The following is an 18713-nucleotide window of genomic DNA, read 5'->3' on the forward strand; positions in this document are numbered from 1 at the left end:
TATAAGCTCCACCCTAAAAATTGCTCCAGATCTCATTTCCCTGATGATATCATATATGTCAATCATGAGTGAGCTAACAAGACTCAAGAGACGGAATTTCCAAATGGACCAATAAAATTAATCTGAATCTGATCTGAATAGTATACCCAGGGCATGTGAGTTAAAGTCTCACCTCCCTGGTATACCCCAGCTCAGCACATGCTGAACAAAAGAATTGCATGCTTTCCTTTCTTTTGGTGATGCTACAGCCCCGGGCTACAGCATGTCTGACATAGCAACTCCTATGTTGGTATTATATGGTTTGTGTACAGGTAGTCAGCTCTGGTAAATTACATACCGGTACCATATTGTCTTTTGATAGCTCACTGATTGAGAATGTGGAGCATTTTTCAGGGTGGAGCTTTAATTAGCAGGTCTGAGAAAATCATTTTTAGAAATATTTAAAAATCTATGAAATTTATTTAGATGTTTGAATAATAAAATATGAGTTGTAGCCCGGGGCGGCGGAGCGTCATTCAAAGTGGGGGGGGGGGCATCAACAAAAAAATGAGGGGCAATTTCTGGGAAAAGGGGCACCTACAAAGGGAAACCTCAAACCAAAATATGCAATTTTTAGACATTGGTATATACCCCTACACTACATTGTGATTACATTATAAGAGTGCAGAGGTCAAGAACGACAAGTAGGAATATATGGTACATGTACAGATGAGAAAGAAGAAGAAAAAAGAAAAGGGATAAATTAGGGGATTATGTCAAAGTCAAGAAATAACAAAAAATAGATCGAGAGTGAGGTTAAATATGCTACAGTACACGAAAAATAAAGCTTGATAACATATGCATGTGTCATCGACATTGTGAAGTAAATATGACTTAAGTCTACGTTTAAAAGCTGACGGATCATACTTGAAGCATTTGTTATAGTAGGCTACAGGGGCGGCGATTTCTTTTCATGACCGGGGGGGGGGGGGGGGACGAAATGCGAGGAACGAGGGAGGAGTGACGTAATAAGCAAAAACTTTTTTTGGGGGGGGGGGGTAGAAAAAAATCGGCATCATCACCGCGCTTACATGTTACATACAGGCCCCGCGGAACGTTTTTCAAAGTGGGAGTGGTGGGGGGCTAAAGTATTTGTGATCGGATAGAGCAAAGCAAGTTTTTAGGCTCAGCGGTTTTAGGCATTAAATTACGATCAGGTGAGCATCCAGGGGCCGCCTTAGGCCCTTGGTGTGATCTAGGGGCGGAGCCCCCGGAAGCTCAGGGTCTTAGGCTTTTGAATATGGTCAGATGAGCATCCAGTGGCCCACTTATAGGGCCCTGGTGTGGTCCAGGGGCGAAGCCCCAGAAGCTCAGGTGTTTTAGGCATTTATTTATGGTCAGCTGAGCAACCAGGGGCCCACCATAGGGCCCTTGGTGGGGTACAGGGGACAGAGCCCCCGGAAGTTCAGGGAATTACCATGCCATTTCAGCAACATTTGTAAATTAGTCACTGGTATCGAATTAGAAATAAACCACGTTCGAATTTTATCGGGATGGGGAGAGGGGACTGCCCCAAGCCCGAGTGAGTGAGCATAGTGAATGAGAGGGGTGAAGGGGACGAAAGTGAGTACCCCCTCACAGGTTTTGAAGTTTTGTTGTATTACAAAATTATATTCCTTGGCAAAACTATAGTATGAAAACAAACAATGTACTTTTTTCACACTTCACTTTTCTACAATATTTACTTGTACATTTTGAAGGATGTTATGCGAGGGAGCATAGCTCCCGAGCCAGGAGATTTTTGCATTTTTATTTGTCTAAACGCTGCACTCTTGGGCCCTCCAAAGCCTAATAGTGTGTTGAAGTCTTTAGTCAGTATTTGTTGTACATTATTTTTTTGCACTTTTTCAAATTTTCCGGGGGAGACGATCCCCTCCTACAAAAATCGAGGGACGTGTCCCCCCCCCCGTCCCCCCGGGATCGCCGCCCCTGGTAGGCTAGTATCAAGTGAATTCCAGAACCTGGGGCCAGTGGACATTAGAGTAGGCCTAATCAGAGTGAAGGTTGTCCTTGCATATGGTAAATGGAGAGCAGAGGCCTGTCTAGTATCATACCTGTGAATTTAGTTATTTCTTCTAAAGATTTGAGCAAGGGCAGGAGGGAGGTCCTCAGAGTGAATGCTAAACATTCAAAATTGCATTGAATCAGGGGCGTATATCTGGGGGGGGTGGGGGATGCATCCCCCCTCGCTTGAAGGAGGGGGATGGTCTGTACAAATATCCCCCCTGAGATTACAACAACAAAAACAGAAAAAAGGAAGAAGAAGAAGGAAAAAAATGTGATTGTTTCAATTTCAGCATAATGCATGAGAAATTAGTGGGTTTTTTTAATGTATGTATAACTGTATAGCCTACACGAATACAGTATGTCACGATCATTAAGAGTAGTTGCGCGACGTGCGCGAACAAGCACTTCATAAACTTCAGAATAATTTTTCGTTATTTTGCAAGGTATTATTATAGCCTAGACGTAAAGTGCGCCAGCGCGCTACCGCTTAAAAAGTGCAATCATGTACAGTAGATGCACGGCTCCCCCTCCACACTGCACTCAGTGTTATTTAGGGTACGCGTATATGCTCGTTCACTCCCTTTGAAAGCACCCCTCCCCATCCCCCTCAGGACTGCCAACATTTCTGAATCCCCCTTTCGTCCGCTTTTCGCTGGCTTTTCCTGCCTTGGAGACCCCCCCCCCCTCCCCCGAATCCGGAACACTGCTAAATGTACCACTCTCCCCCCCCCCCCCCCCCCCCCCCCAATTTCAGGTGAGCTCTAGTCGATCGAGGGGGACTTGGAGCCAATGTTTTTGCTTTTCAAAATGAAGTAATCCTGAATGAGCTTTCAAAGCTAGCAGGAATTTCAGGAATTTGTTCCCGGGAATTGATCAATTTTTCTATGATATTCAAGATATTATATAACCCCCTTTTTACATTTCTCAGGAGTCCAAAGAGAGAGAGAAAAAAAACCCACCCCTTTTTAAAGAAATCTCCGGGTGAAAAGTCAAATACACCCCCATTTTTACAATAATTCTCGGGCCGGATTTTGTCGTGCGAAAAAGTACCCCTTTCCTGGAGATTTTAGGAACGCGCATGCGGTTCCTCCAACCCCGGAGTGTGTGTGTGTGGGGGGGGGGGGTATAGATGAAGACTGAAGTTCCAGACCTGGCGTTTTTAAGACTTACAGTGGCCGTTTGTCTCAGTTCAGTTATTTCAAGGTAAGCCTGCACACATTCTTATTATTTTTATATTTGAGAAAGGATTTTGACTGAGATAATTAAAGAATTCATTAGATTTAATTAATAAACACAGTACATGTATCATTATATGAATTCCAGAAACATTTTTTAAGAGGTGTGAAAGCTGTGAACGCATCTGATTGAGAGTGATACATAATACAGTAACTGTTGCATTGCCTACTCGGTGGTTGTCATTTGTTCACACCTAAAACTTAAGGGACGAGGGGATGATATTTAATGGCTGCAATGCATGTGATGTTTGTGTAGCTCTATGAATGAATTAATGTGTTGTTTATATTGAACGAATTGAATCGAATTCGGATAAATAGGGCTTAATAAGAAACTAAAACAGTGCAACGAATCGTCTTCTTTCTATAAAATCAAACGTCTAAACTTTTCGCGCTTCGCGCGGGAAGGGGGGAACTGAATTCAGACATAGATTAAGAGTCGAGAACAGTACACCCAATCGTAAGCTTTCTCTAATAATTTAAGGAAACGTCAAGGCTTCCGTGCTTCGCGCGAGAGGGGGAAACTGAATTCAGATAAATAGGGCTTATTAAGAATCGAAAACGGTCCAACGAATCGTCTGCTTTCTCTAATAATTCAATGAAACGTCAAAACTTCCGCGCTTTGCGCGGGAGGGGTAAACCGAATTCAGACAAAGATTAAGAGTCGAGCACGGTTTAACAATTCGACTACTTTCTCTAATAATTTAATGAAATGTCAAAGCTTCCGCGCTTCGCGCGGGAGAGAGAGGGAGAAACTGAATTCAGACAAAGATTAAGAATCGAGCACGGTTTAACGATTCGTCTACTTTCTCTACTAATTTAATGAAACGCCAAAACTTACGCGCGGGAGGGGGGTGGGCGGGAAGAACTGAATTATTAACAGTCGAGAACGGTACAGCAAATGGTCTTCTTTTTATAACAATTTAATAAAACGCCAAAGCTTTCGCGCTTTGCGCAGGAGGGGGGGGGGGGAATTCATTCAGGCAAGGGTTAACAGTCGAGAACGGTACAATAAATCGTCTTCTTCTCCTAATAATTTAAGGAAACGTCTAAGCTAAGATTGGCAATGTGACAAATTTAGTCTAGTGGTAGGCAATTGCCTGGTAACTGTAAGGTATCGGGTTCGACACCCAGCGAGTGCTTTTTTTTAAATCTTTGAAAAAGAAAAACTTATTTTGCTACATCTACATCAATAAGTATTAAAGCTTATCTGCCGTAGTTTACAGGAGGGATTAGAGCGCCCTGCAAGGTCACTGGACAGGTGGTTATCTCATCAACTCAGCTCTCAGTTAACATAAGAAAAAGAGGATCATGGGGGACCAATGGTCACCGATTAGGCACTGTTTGTTATATAGAGGGCGCAAGTAGCTACAAGTAGTGCAGTGGGCTTTTAATATGAAAAAAAAATACATGGAGATTAGCAGTGTGACACATTAGTCTAGTGGATAGGCAATTGCCTGGTAACTGGAAGGTATCGGGTTCGACACACAGCAAGTGCTTTTAAAAAAAATCTTTGTAAGAGAAAAACTTATGTTAAACCCCTTTTTATCTCACTCAAAGTCCATATTTATTGCTATAATTCTTTTATTTGATTGATACCATTTTTTTTATTTTTTTTATTTTTTTATTTTTTTTAAAATTTATTTATTTATTTATTTATTTATTTATTTTTTATTTTTTTATTTATTTATTTATTTATTTATTTATTTATTTTTTTTTTTTTGGGGGGGGGGGGTAGCTGACGACCGCCAACTAGCTGGCGGTCGTCAGCGTGGCCTGCGGCCGGTAGCGGTAGCCACAGAGCCATGTCCATTTTTAAAACTAGATTCAAGAGCCTCTTATTGCCAGGTTAACAACGTTTTTTTACATTTTCAATCACAATTTCCTCGTTTAAATCACTCTCTACTGTCCCATACTATCCTTTTCCAGCCTGTAAACAACTCATTTGCAGCATGCATGCAATGAACGGTGCTTTACTCCTCCTATAAATTTTATAAAAGCGCCCTAATCTTGCACGAGGTGAGACAAAGGGCCTTTTACATTTGAAAGCATTCACCAGCACCTCGCCTGTTTACCCGAGCAGAATTAAATGGTGCTCAACAATAAAAACCCACAGTCTTGGGTCAAGATCGAGGTCTATATTTTTTTGTTTATTTAGTTATTTGTTTTAATTGACAGTACTTTTACATATTAGGTATATTAGATACTCTGTTTTAAATACAATCAATTAGACTGTCGAGCAATGAATTATCTTCTGCTTCTTTTCCTAAAAACATATCTAATTACTGGATTTTAAAACGGTATCATTTGAATTTTCATTTCCCAGCATTATTTTGAACTGTCCCGAAATTGTTTTCCTTTCTTGAAATCAGACTACAGCCCCAGTCTATTCTTTTCTTATGCATGGGGATATTGAAAGGCCTTGTCCTCCCAGACAAGGATAAAAAGCTCATTCAGTAGGCTACCTTTAGGGACAATACTTTAAAATAATGCTGTCATTGTTGCAATGTCAGGAATGCTATTATTACCTCTTTGGTAATCCACGTATTTGCCAAAAGTATTCGCTCAATGAAGGGAGGGTCGGATTTTTTTTCTTCAATTCATTAATTGATGCCATGTCTGAAAGAGCTGAGTAGTTTGTTACGTAACTATTCAAAAATTGCAGGTGCAAGCTATTGAAAAGCCAAGCTTCTTTTATTCCTTGGTGCCCTTTTATAGAATTCGTAGCGTATACTAAATTGAATAGACCCGTGTTCTATTTATTATGCTATGTCAGGGCAGTGACCTATTGCCATATCACTTTAAGTTAAAGTCAGTAGTTTGCAGAATAAATGAAAATAACATAAAACCTCCCTATATATATCAGTAATATCAGTAACTGAAAGAAAAAAATAGGGGCAATCTTGACAACATCGGACTACAAAAATAATAATAAATATGCCTCCCGAAAGCGTGAAATCAGTAAATCGGCATATTTTGTAAAGTCATTATCATGCAGAAAGTGTTAACAACAACAAACGAACCAGAGAATAGCAATGAGGCAAAGTGGTCTTGTGGATAAGACTGATCGCTTCACAATGCAATGTATCCGGTTCGACTCCCAGCTTCTCCTTTTTTTTTTTTTTTTATTATTATTTTTCTTCACCCCATGATATTGACTTTCCATCTCTTTTTTTTAAAGGGGACACCCCCCCCCCCCGACCTCCTAAAAAAGGAGTAAATAACATGTGATACTCTTTCCTTTTTTTTTAAGAGCGACCTTTTGAATTACTTAGTCGTTAGAATACATCTTTTGATACATCTACAACAATAAGTATCAATATGAAAAAATACATAGAGATTGGCAGTGTGACACATTTAGTCTAGTGGATAGGCAATTGCCTGGTAACTGGAAGGTACCGGGTTCGACACCCAGCTAGTGTTTTTTTTTTTTTAATCTTTAAAAAAGAAAAAAGTCTTTTGCTACACCTACACGATAAGTATCAATATGAAAAAATACATAGAAATTGGCAGTGTGACACATTTAGTCTAGTGGATAGGCAATTGCCTGGTAACCGGAAGGTATCGGGTTCGACACCCAGCTAGTGTTTTTTTTTTTTTAATCTTTAAAAAAAGAAAAACGTCTTTTTCTACATCTACACGATAAGTATCAATATGAAAAAATACATAGAAATTGGCAGTGTGACACATTTAGTCTAGTGGATAGGCAATTGCCTGGTAACTGGAAGGTACCTGGTTCGAAACACAGCAAGTGCTTTTAAAAAAAAATCTTTGTAAGAGAAAAACTTATGTTAAACCCCTTTTTATCTCACTCAAAGTCCATATTTATTGCTATAATTCTTTTAATTGATTGATACATTTTTTTTAAATTTTTTTTTTATTATTATTATTATTTTTTTTTTGGGGTGGGGGTAGCTGGCGGTCGTCAGCTAGCTGGCGGTCTAGCTGGCGGTCGTCAGCTAGCTGGCGGTCTAGCTGGCGGTCGTCAGCTAGCTGGCGGTCGTCAGCTAGCTGGCGGTAGCTGGCGGTCGTCAGCTAGCTGGCGGTCAGCTAGCTGGCGGTCGTCAGCTAGCTGGCGGTCGTCAGCTAGCTGGCGGTAGCCACAGAGTCATGTCCATTTTAAAAACTAGATTCAAGAGCCCCTTATTGCCAGGTTAACAACGTTTTTTTTACATTTTCAATCACAATTTCCTCGTTTAAATCACTCTCTACTGTCCCATACTATCCTTTTCCAGCCTGTAAACAACTCATTTGCAGCATGCATGCAATGAATGGTGCTTTACTCCTCCTATAAATTTTATAAAAGCGCCCTAATCTTGCACGAGGTGAGACAAAGGGCCTTTTACATTTGAAAGCATTCACCCCACCTCGCCTGTATACCCGAGCAGAATTAAATGGTGCTCAACAATAAAAACCCACAGTCTTGGGTCAAGATCGATCGTCTATATTTTTTTGTTTATTTAGTTATTTGTTTTAATTGACAGTACTTTTACATATTAGGTATATTAGATACTCTGTTTTAAATACAATCAATTAGACTGTCGAGCAATGAATTATCTTCTGCTTCTTGTCCTAAAAACATATCTAATTACTGGATTTTAAAACGGTATCATTTGAATTTTCATTTCCCAGCATTATTTTGAACTGTCCCGAAATTGTTTTCCTTTCTTGAAATCAGACTACAGCCCCAGTCTATTCTTTTCTTATGCATGGGGATATTGAAAGGCCTTGCCCTCCATGCAGACAAGGATAAAAAGCTCATTCAGTAGGCTACCTTTAGGGACAATACTTTAAAATAATGCTGTCATTGTTGCAATGTCAGGAATGCTATTATTACCTCTTTGGTAATCCACGTATTTGCCAAAAGTATTCGCTCAATGAAGGGAGGGTCGGATTTTTTTTCTTCAATTCATTAATTGATGCCATGTCTGAAAGAGCTGAGTAGTTTGTTACGTAACTATTCAAAAATTGCAGGTGCAAGCTATTGAAAAGCCAAGCTTCTTTTATTCCTTGGTGCCCTTTTATAGAATTCGTAGCGTATACTAAATTGAATAGACCCGTGTTCTATTTATTATGCTATGTCAGGGCAGTGACCTATTGCCATATCACTTTAAGTTAAAGTCAGTAGTTTGCAGAATAAATGAAAATAACATAAAACCTCCCTATATATATCAGTAATATCAGTAACTGAAAGAAAAAAATAGGGGCAATCTTGACAACATCGGACTACAAAAATAATAATAAATATGCCTCCCGAAAGCGTGAAATCAGTAAATCGGCATATTTTGTAAAGTCATTATCATGCAGAAAGTGTTAACAACAACAAACGAACCAGAGAATAGCAATGAGGCAAAGTGGTCTTGTGGATAAGACTGATCGCTTCACAATGCAATGTATCCGGTTCGACTCCCAGCTTCTCCTTTTTTTTTTTTTTTTATTATTATTTTTCTTCACCCCATGATATTGACTTTCCATCTCTTTTTTTTAAAGGGGACACCCCCCCCCCGACCTCCTAAAAAAGGAGTAAATAACATGTGATACTCTTTCCTTTTTTTTTAAGAGCGACCTTTTGAATTACTTAGTCGTTAGAATACACCTTTTGATACATCTACAACAATAAGTATCAATATGAAAAAATACATAGAGATTGGCAGTGTGACACATTTAGTCTAGTGGATAGGCAATTGCCTGGTAACTGGAAGGTACCGGGTTCGACACCCAGCTAGTGTTTTTTTTTTTTTAATCTTTAAAAAAGAAAAAAGTCTTTTGCTACACCTACACGATAAGTATCAATATGAAAAAATACATAGAAATTGGCAGTGTGACACATTTAGTCTAGTGGATAGGCAATTGCCTGGTAACCGGAAGGTATCGGGTTCGACACCCAGCTAGTGTTTTTTTTTTTTTAATCTTTAAAAAAAGAAAAACGTCTTTTGCTACATCTACACGATAAGTATCAATATGAAAAAATACATAGAAATTGGCAGTGTGACACATTTAGTCTAGTGGATAGGCAATTGCCTGGTAACTGGAAGGTACCTGGTTCGAAACACAGCAAGTGCTTTTAAAAAAAAATCTTTGTAAGAGAAAAACTTATGTTAAACCCCTTTTTATCTCACTCAAAGTCCATATTTATTGCTATAATTCTTTTAATTGATTGATACATTTTTTTTAATTTTTTTTTTTATTATTATTATTTTTTTTTTTTGGGGTGGGGGTAGCTGGCGGTCGTCAGCTAGCTGGCGGTCGTCAGCTAGCTGGCGGTCGTCAGCGTGGCCTGCGGCCGGTAGCGGTAGCCACAGAGTCATGTCCATTTTAAAAACTAGATTCAAGAGCCCCTTATTGCCAGGTTAACAACGTTTTTTTACATTTTCAATCACAATTTCCTCGTTTAAATCACTCTCTACTGTCCCATACTATCCTTTTCCAGCCTGTAATGCTAGGAGTCCACTGGTCCGGCGCCAGTTGGTGCCAGTTTGCGCCAAAGATTATGTGATTGGCGCGTAGTGGCTCGCTGTGGCGCCGAATTAATGTCCGCTCGGCATATGTCGCCAAGTGGGATAAACTGGGTGCCATATGGCGTGCGCCAAATGCCACCCGGCTTGCTCCAAAATGTTGCGCCAGTTTGCGCCAGCTCGCGCCATTACACGGCCATTTGATTCCAAAATTCACCCTGTTGGCGCCATTCGCGCCAACAGACGGCTACTTTGCGCCACTTGGTGATTAGTTTGTGCCAAAGGTCGCCAAATTGGTTTGAACTTGCCGCCGCTTGGCGCTACTTGCCGACTATATAAATACCGGCCATCGGCTACCTGGTTCAGACCCTCCTCAGCTGCTGTATGAACAACATCTCTACTAAATATTTACAATTTTGATATGTCTGAGGCTTTTGATAATGTTGGAGTGATGATGCTGCTCCATCAGAAGATGATGAGAGATGCTGAGGTGTCCACTGCCTATCAACTTATGCTGGCCAATCCTGAAGAAGAAGAGCCTCCTAAGAAGAAAAGGAAGCAACTTATGCTGGCCAATCCTGAAGAAGAAGAGCCTCCTAAGAAGAAAAGGAAGCACAACTGGTGGTTTAGACCCATGCTCCACCCACAGTTGAGGGCCGAACGTGGACAGTACCACACTTTGATCGAAGAGTTGAGGGAGAATGACAGGAGGAAGTTCAAGAACTACACCAGGGTGTCCCCAGAGATGTTTGATGACCTGTTGGTCAGGCTTACACCCCACTTGCAGAAGAAGGACACCCACTTCGGGAAGGCCATTCCCCCTGGTCTCAAGTACGTTGTTCGTCTTCCTGCGCCATCTGGCCATTGGGGCCACCTATGCCGAGCTGTCTTACAACTTCCGAGTGGGCAAGGAAACCATCCAGAAGTTTGTTCCTGATGTAGCCAGAGCGATAGTGGATGAGTATGCTGCAGAAGTCATCTCCCTCCCCACAACCAATGAAGGCTGGCTTGAGGTTGCAGGTGATTTTGAAGCCAGATGGAATCTTCCTCACTGTCTGGGAGCCTATAATGGAAAGCACATCCATCTCCAGAAGCCCAACAAATCAGGCAGCCTTTACTTCAACTACAAGCAGTTCTTCTCGGTTGTCCTGATGGCTCTGGTAGATTCAAAGTACCAGTTCATGTGGATCGATGTGGGTGCCCTTACAAAAAAAATCTATGATATTCCTATGGTACGGCTCTATGGTGAATGGTATTTCTATGATATATTATATGGTAGAATATATTTCTATGGTATACCACACAATTGCTGAATGGTGGAGTTCTATGGTCAATGGTATATCATTGATGCCGTCCTATGGTGTATGGTATTTCTATGATATATTATATGGTAGACTATATTTCTATGGTATTTCTGTTGAATGGTATCTCTATGGTGGAGGATATTTCAGTGGTAGCTCTATGGTGGATGATGACTTTATGGTATATCTATGGTATGTTATATGGTAAAATATATTTCTATGGTATTTCTGTTGAATGGTATCCCTATGGTGGAGGATATTTCAGTGGTAGCTCTATGGTGGATGATGACTTTATGGTATATCTATGGTGGTTATGTGACTCTATGGTAGCTCTAAAGTGAATGGTAGATCTATGGTAGCTCTATGGTGGCTGTATGGTGTATGGTATTTCTACGGTATGTTATATGGTAAAATATATTTCTATGATATTTCTGTTGAATGGTATCCCTATGGTGGAGGATATTTCAGTGGTAGCTCTATGGTGGATGATGACTTTATGGTATATCTATGGTGGTTATGTGACTCTATGGTAGCTCTAAAGTGAATGGTAGATCTATGGTAGCTCTATGGTGGCTGTATGGTGTATGGTATTTCTACGGTATGTTATATGGTAGAATATATTTCTATGGTATTTCTGTTGAATGGTATCCCTATGGTGGAGGATATTTCAGTGGTAGCTCTATGGTGGATGATGACTTTATGGTATATCTATGGTGGTTATGTGACTCTATGGTGGCTGAATGGTAGATCTATGGTAGCTCTATGGTGGCTGTATGGTGTATGGTATTTCTACGGTATGTTATATGGTAGAATATATTTCTATGGTATTTCTGTTGAATGGTATCCCTATGGTGGAGGATATTTCAGTGGTAGCTCTATGGTGGATGTTGACTTTATGGTATATTAATGGTGGTTAGTGACTCTATGGTGGCTCTAAAGTGAATGGTAGATCTATGGTAGCTCTATGGTGGCTGTATGGTGCACGGCCCCCCCCCCCACTCAGGGGTCGGAATGACCGCATGCGTGTTGCCAAAATGTCCGGTAAAGGGGTACTTTTCGTGCGACAAAGTCCGGCCCGAGAATTGTAAAAAAAGGGGTGTATTTGACTTTTCACCCTTAGATTTCTTTAAAAAGGGGGTGTTTTTTCTTTTTTTCTCTCATCTCTTTGGACTCCTGAGAAATTATTCCGAATTTAGGGGGGTACATTGAGCATTTTTCCCGATTTAGGAGGGTCTCCAAGGCAGGAAAAGCCAACGTAAAGCCCGCGAAAGGGGGTTCGAAAATGTTGGCAGTCCTCAGATAGGGGGTGCTTTCTAAAAGAGGGAACGAGCATATGCGTACCCTAAATAACACTGAGTGGGGGGGGGGGGGGCGGGGTATGGTGTATGGTATTTCTACGGTATGATATATGGTAGAGTATATTATATGGTATTTCCGTTGAATGGTATATCCCTGTGGTGTAAGATATTTTAGCAGTAGCTCTATGGTGGATGATGACTTTATGATATATTTCTAGTGGTTAGTGACTCCATGGTGGCTCTAGCGTGGCACTTTTTACATAAAAAGGGCCCCTTTACTTTAAAAAGTGCCCCTATTATTTGTTTTAAAGTGTCCCTTTTCCTTCGATAAGTTCCGGTTTTCCTTTGCAATAAGTGTCCATTTTCCATTCTCATAAGTGCCCTTTTTCCATCTCTAGTAAGTGCCCCTTTTCAGATACGAGAAGTGCCCTTTTTCACTTTTGATAAGTGCCCCATTCACCTCTGATAATTTCCCTATTCAAATCTGAGAGGGGCCTTTCCCCTTTTAATAACTACCCCTTGTTTAACTCGGATAAGCGCACCTTATATTTTCACATGTGCCCCCTTTCCTTTCTAACAAGTGCCCCCATTTAAAAGAGAGCCCCTTCCCTTTATCATAAATGCCCCCTTTTCATCTATGAAAACAGTTACTTTCCATTCTTAAGTCCCTCTTCATTCTCATAGTCCCGTTCCATCTCTAGTAAATGACCCTATTAAATTCTGAGAGGTACTCGTTTTATTTTGACAAGTGTCCCTTTTCCTCCTGATAAGTGCTCTTTTCATCTTCAATAACTGCCCCTTTTATTTTGCCCCATTTAAAAGAGAGCCCCTTCCCTTTATCATAAATGCCCCCTTCCCTTCCTAATAAATGCTCTTTTTCCTTCTTTTAAGTGCCCCATCCCCTTCCCATAATTACCCCCTTTTCATCTCTCATAAGTGCCCCGTTTATCTTGACATATGTGCCTCTTTTCTTTTTAATAATAGCCTGCACTTCTCCCTTCTCATAAATCCCCCCCCTTCCCCTCGTATTAAATGCCCCTATTAAAAACTGATCATAAGTGCCCCTTTTCTTTTCACTTCAGATAATTACCCTTTAACAATGATACGTGCCCCATTTTCACCTTCTGATAATTACCCGTTGTAATTTGACATGTGCTCCTTTTTTTTCTAATAAGTGTCACCCTTTTCGATAAGTGTCCCCTTTTCCTCTCATCACGTGCCCCTAATTTCCAGCTACTAAGAGCAATATCACCCAAAGCACACTCGCATTTCTAGATGGTATAATTATGGTACTTATCAAAGGTCTTTTCAGTCTTCTGTTATGATAATGTAATAAACCCATCAGGATTGGGTTTTTCTTCTTTATAATTGATGTAATTTTTCGCACTGCGACCTCACAAATCTTATTTATAAAGATAACAAAAATATTGAAATCATCCCTGATAATGTAATCACAATATAGGGGGTATATACAATTTTTTTTTTTTTTAAATATATATTTTCGCTTTGAGATTTCCCTTTGTAGGTGCCCTATTTATTTTCTCCAGAAAGTGCCCTTTTTGATGGTGCTCCCCCCCGCCCCCCCCCCACTTTGGAAGTCGCTCCACTGCCTCTGTTTGCACTCAATTAGTCTCAATCAATTAAAGAAATCATTAAATAAAAAATTCTAAACCAAATTGTAACAAGTAATGTATATCAGCAGAAAGTAGATAACAAGGGCTGTTTGCTGCCACCTTGTGCCCAGGATTTGAATAACTCTTCTAGCCGTTGGTCTCCAATTTCTACTCACTGAAAATGCTTCGCAAAACTCCAAAATATGTGAGGAAGAGGAAGGTGTTCAAAGGAGATCAATACCCGATATTACAGAAGAGTAACATAAATGCTGCAGAGGTGCCAGAATAACTAACAGCTAATTCAGAGATCGAGGAAGCTTTCCCTGAATAAGTGTTTGGACAGCCCTATTTTTGGCCCTGGTCCCACATGTGAAGATCCGCGTCATTAGTGGCCCACAACTTGCAGCTGCTTTGCAAAAGGCTCACGTGTGTCTGGGAGGTATGTACTTACTATTAAACAATATTTTTAGTTTGCAAACTGTTACTTTGAGATTGTATTGCATGCTCAAGGGGTGAATGGCTCAAAAAGCCAAATCAAATGATTAAGAATAGAGTAAAGGACGGGGTAATCGACCATCACCAATTTTCGGCCGATCCGTTGGATGCATGGTAAAATCCCTTTAAAATCCATCGCATAACAGCATATCATATATCCCACACATACCATACCATGCCAGAGTCACTGAAGAACCACATTTGCAATGGAAAATATATATATCCTAAAATATCACATTTTAGCGATGTAATCGGCGGTCCCGCTCCCCGAATCTGAAAAATTAAGTATCTTACGCGTGTAAGAAATATGGGTACCATAAAATGAGCTTTATTTCAAGTATTTTTCAGATTTAGAGTCCAATTTTGTGTGAGTCGCAAGCTCAAAAGTATCTCATCGCATGTATTTAATCAATGCAGCCGGATACCGCAGCGCACACACGATATCTCTGTCCAATTCAGATTCCAATTTCTGATCACCGCAGAGGCAGTTTTCGGCACGGGAAGCTCCGGCTTGGGATACCTGCTCTGGCCGCTAGTGCTATAGATCAGTGGGGAAAGGCATGGCGCGCTTGCTTGCTTCTTATTGACTTTGTACATGCGGCCGAAAACTGCCTCGCTAGGCCGAAAACTACCTCCGAAACAGTGAAAATGGAAATGAATGTTGTCATGGCAATTCATGATTTTTTTTCTGGGATGCTTTCTTTGTTTAAATAATAATAGTATTTGCTTCATGATTTGAACAAGAAATGATAATAAATAGAAAGTAAAGAGTCCAAAAAATAGGATTTTGTCTTAAGTGGCCGAAAAACCCCTCCTTTACTCTATGGTGAATCGAAGTGGGGGCATCGGAATTGTCGTGAAATCTGTGAAAATGTGTATTTGTGTAATATACTACATGTATGTCATAACTAGCACTTTGTTATTATTTGGGGATTGTGCTTTTCAAAATATTTTCCCTGTTCCATAAAGTGTTTTGGATATCTTTTACAGGGCATCTCATTCCTGTGGAGAATTTTTCAAAGAGGAATGGGTTGAACTGCGCCATGGTCCTTGGTTGCTTCATTTGCAAGAAGGAGAAGGACATTCTCTTCATCAGAAAATGAATGCGAAGGACGTGGAAAGTCTGCAGAAATAAACCGCAGAGCTACTCTGGCAGCAACGGAGGTTGGTTTGGCACGGGATAGCTTGTGCGACTTGCTGACCATCCTCGGAACAGCCCCACTAGTCGAAGCCCCTAGCTACAACAGGCACATAGCCACTTTATCTTCCTTATCCCAAGAGGTTAGTCACCAGCCTTGTGTTTTCTTCATTACATTATCTTAGCTGTACGTACATTTAATCCAAACATATTTTTATTTCTTAGTTATGGTCGATAGACAGTATAATACATGTACATCAATATCCCTTCTTATCAAATCAAGGGATGAAAATTAATCAAATCTAAATATTTGTAATAGGGTCTAATAAGTAAGGGGCCTGAGGGAACTTGAAATTTACTTGTTATTTATTACAAACTCTTTTTTTTTCTGCAGACCAGTAAGGATCAGAAAAAGAAGGTGGCAGCATGCCTACCTCAAAGGGCCTTGGACAAGGATCTGACCGTCAGGGAAAATGATTACGTGGACGTGGCAGTGCCCTACGATGGAACATGGCATAGACGAGGTTACACATCGAATCATGGGGTGGGGGTAGTGATACCGATCGATACAGGGGAGATTGTTTTACACAGAGGGTCTATCAAAATCATGTGAACAGTTTGAGTATAGAAAGGGTTGGGTCTTCAGTGTTCTCAGCCAGAGGGACCTTGATCGCCTTCAGAGACTCCAAAAATGAGCAGCAAGGCTTGTCTTTTCTGCTCCTCTTCGAACTCACATACAACCTCTTTGACTTGAACTTCATTGTACATGTTTATACAATGTTTTAGAACATTTCTGTGCTGCAACTCAGTGCCTTAGTTTTTATTGTACATGTTTATATATTTTTAACTTGCCTTTGATTTTAGTCATGTTTACATAAACACTATATATGACATTTTAGATATTTAGAGGAACTAGGGTGATATATATGTGGGTATTTATTACACCTTAGTAGAATAAGTCCAAGTAATATGTGTTGCAATTATGAACTTGCCTTTCATTTGAGTTTTTATTGTACATGTTTATACAATGTTTTAGAACAATCCTGTGCTGCAACTCAGTGCCTTAGTTTTTATTGTACATGTTTATATATTTTTAACTTGCCTTTCATTTTAGTCATGTTTACGTACACACTGTATATGACATTTTAGTTGTTTCTTTTTAACTTGCCGATTATTTAGAGGAACTAGGGTGATATATATGTGGGTATTTATTACATCTTAGTAGAATAAGTCCAAGTAATATGTGTTGCAATTACGAACTTGCCTTTCATTTTAGTTTGTAGTGTACATGTTTATGTGATATATTTTTTACTTGCCTTTTATTTTAGTTTTTAGCATATGTACATGCATACAACTTTTGATATAAACCAAATACATCCTGCCACTTTCATTCAATTCATTTTTTTAATAAGCATCATGTGTGTATTGTAAGTTAACATTTAAGTTTAGATTTCTCAAAAATTCAATATATTATAGTCACCATTCTGTGTACTATAGAACGCACAACAGCCACCATTCTGCTAACATAGATCAAGATCCAAACTACCATTCTGAATATACCATTTCAAAATGCTACAATTAAGCGTAACATTTTGTTGCATATTTTGAATGGTAGTGAATGGTAGGTGAATGGTGGCTCTATGGTAGATGAATGGTGGCTCTATGGTAGATGAAAGGTGGCTCTATGGTAGATGAATGGTGGCTCTATGGTAGATGAATGGTGACTCTATGGTAGATGAATGGTGGCTCTATGGTAGATGAATGGTGGCTCTATGGTAGATGAATGGTGGCTCTATGGTAGATGAATGGTGGCTCTATGGTAGATGAATGGTGGCTCTATGGTAGATGAATGGTGACTCTATGGTAGATGAATGGTGGCTCTATGGTAGATGAATGGTGGCTCTATGGTAGATGAATGGTGGCTCTATGGTAGATGAATGGTGGCTCTATGGTAGATGAGTGGTGGCTCTATGGTAGATGAGTGGTGACTCTATGGCAGATGAATGGTGGCTCTATGGTAGATGAGTGGTGACTCTATGGTAGATGAATGGTGGCTCTATGGTAGATGAGTGGTGACTCTATGGTAGATGAATGGTGGCTCTATGGTAGATGAATGGTGGCTCTATGGTAGATGAATGGTGGCTCTATGGTAGATGAATGGTGGCTCTATGGTAGATGAATGGTGGCTCTATAGTAGATGAATGGTGGCTCTATGGTAGATAAATGATGGCTCTATGGTAGATGAATGGTGGCTCTATGGTAGATGAATGGTGGCCCTGTGGTAGATGAATGGTGGTTCTATGGTAGATGAATGGTGGCTCTATGGTAGATGAATGATGGCTCTATGGTGGCTCTATGGTATATGAATGGTGGCTCTATGGTAGAATATGTAGGTGTGGCCTATTTTGAATAAATGAATAAATTTGTCCCAATTATTTTAATTAGTTCTATGGTAAATGAATGGTAGATCTATGGTAGATTTGCTATGGTGTTTGTATGGTAATCTATGGTAGATTTGCTATGGTGTTTGTATGGTGTACCATAGAGATTTTTTTTGTAAGGGTGGGGTTGGCCATCAGTCTGATGCCCAGATCTACAACAACAGTGAACTGAAGGAGTGCATTGAAGCTGGCACTTTAGGCATCCCAGATCCAGCTCCTCTTCCCCATGATGATGAAGAGCACCCTATGCCGTACTTCTTCGTGGGAGACGATGCCTTCGCCATGAGGACGGACATGATGAAGCCCTATGGCCGTCGTAACATGGTCCAAAAGCAGAAGATCTTCAACTACAGGCTGTCCAGGGCAAGGCATGTGGTTGAAAATGCCTTTGGCATTCTGGCTCTGTGGTTCCAGTGCTTCCTTGGCCAGATGAGACAGGAACCAGACACAGTCCGCCTGCTCGTTTAAGCTGCCGTCATGCTGAACAACCTCATCAGGAAGCGCTATCAGGCACTGGACGTCCGCATGTTGGACCAGGAGGATGCCCATGCAGCACAACCTCATCCTTGGAGCTTGGAGAACTGCCGCCACCACTGTGAGAAAGTCCTGTGAAGCCGCCCTGCTTTTATAGGCGGCAAGTGGCGCCGAATGACGGGCAACCAGGTGGCATTTGGCGTGAAGTAGTCACCAATCG

General features: G+C 40.5%; 1 long non-coding RNA gene across 1 annotated transcript; it reads left to right on the forward strand.

Moving 5' to 3' along the window:
• The first annotated feature begins 14070 nt into the window (after nucleotides 1–14070).
• LOC115921171 lies at nucleotides 14071–16973 on the forward strand. Its single transcript, XR_004062786.1, has 3 exons — nucleotides 14071–14384; nucleotides 15431–15721; nucleotides 15973–16973. It is a non-coding gene; the product is annotated as an uncharacterized LOC115921171 (long non-coding RNA).
• Nucleotides 16974–18713: the final 1740 nt, after the last annotated feature.

The sequence above is a fragment of the Strongylocentrotus purpuratus genome, unplaced genomic scaffold (genome assembly GCF_000002235.5).
Source record: "Strongylocentrotus purpuratus isolate Spur 01 unplaced genomic scaffold, Spur_5.0 spur5_scaffold_1, whole genome shotgun sequence".
Lineage (NCBI taxonomy): Eukaryota > Metazoa > Echinodermata > Echinoidea > Camarodonta > Strongylocentrotidae > Strongylocentrotus > Strongylocentrotus purpuratus.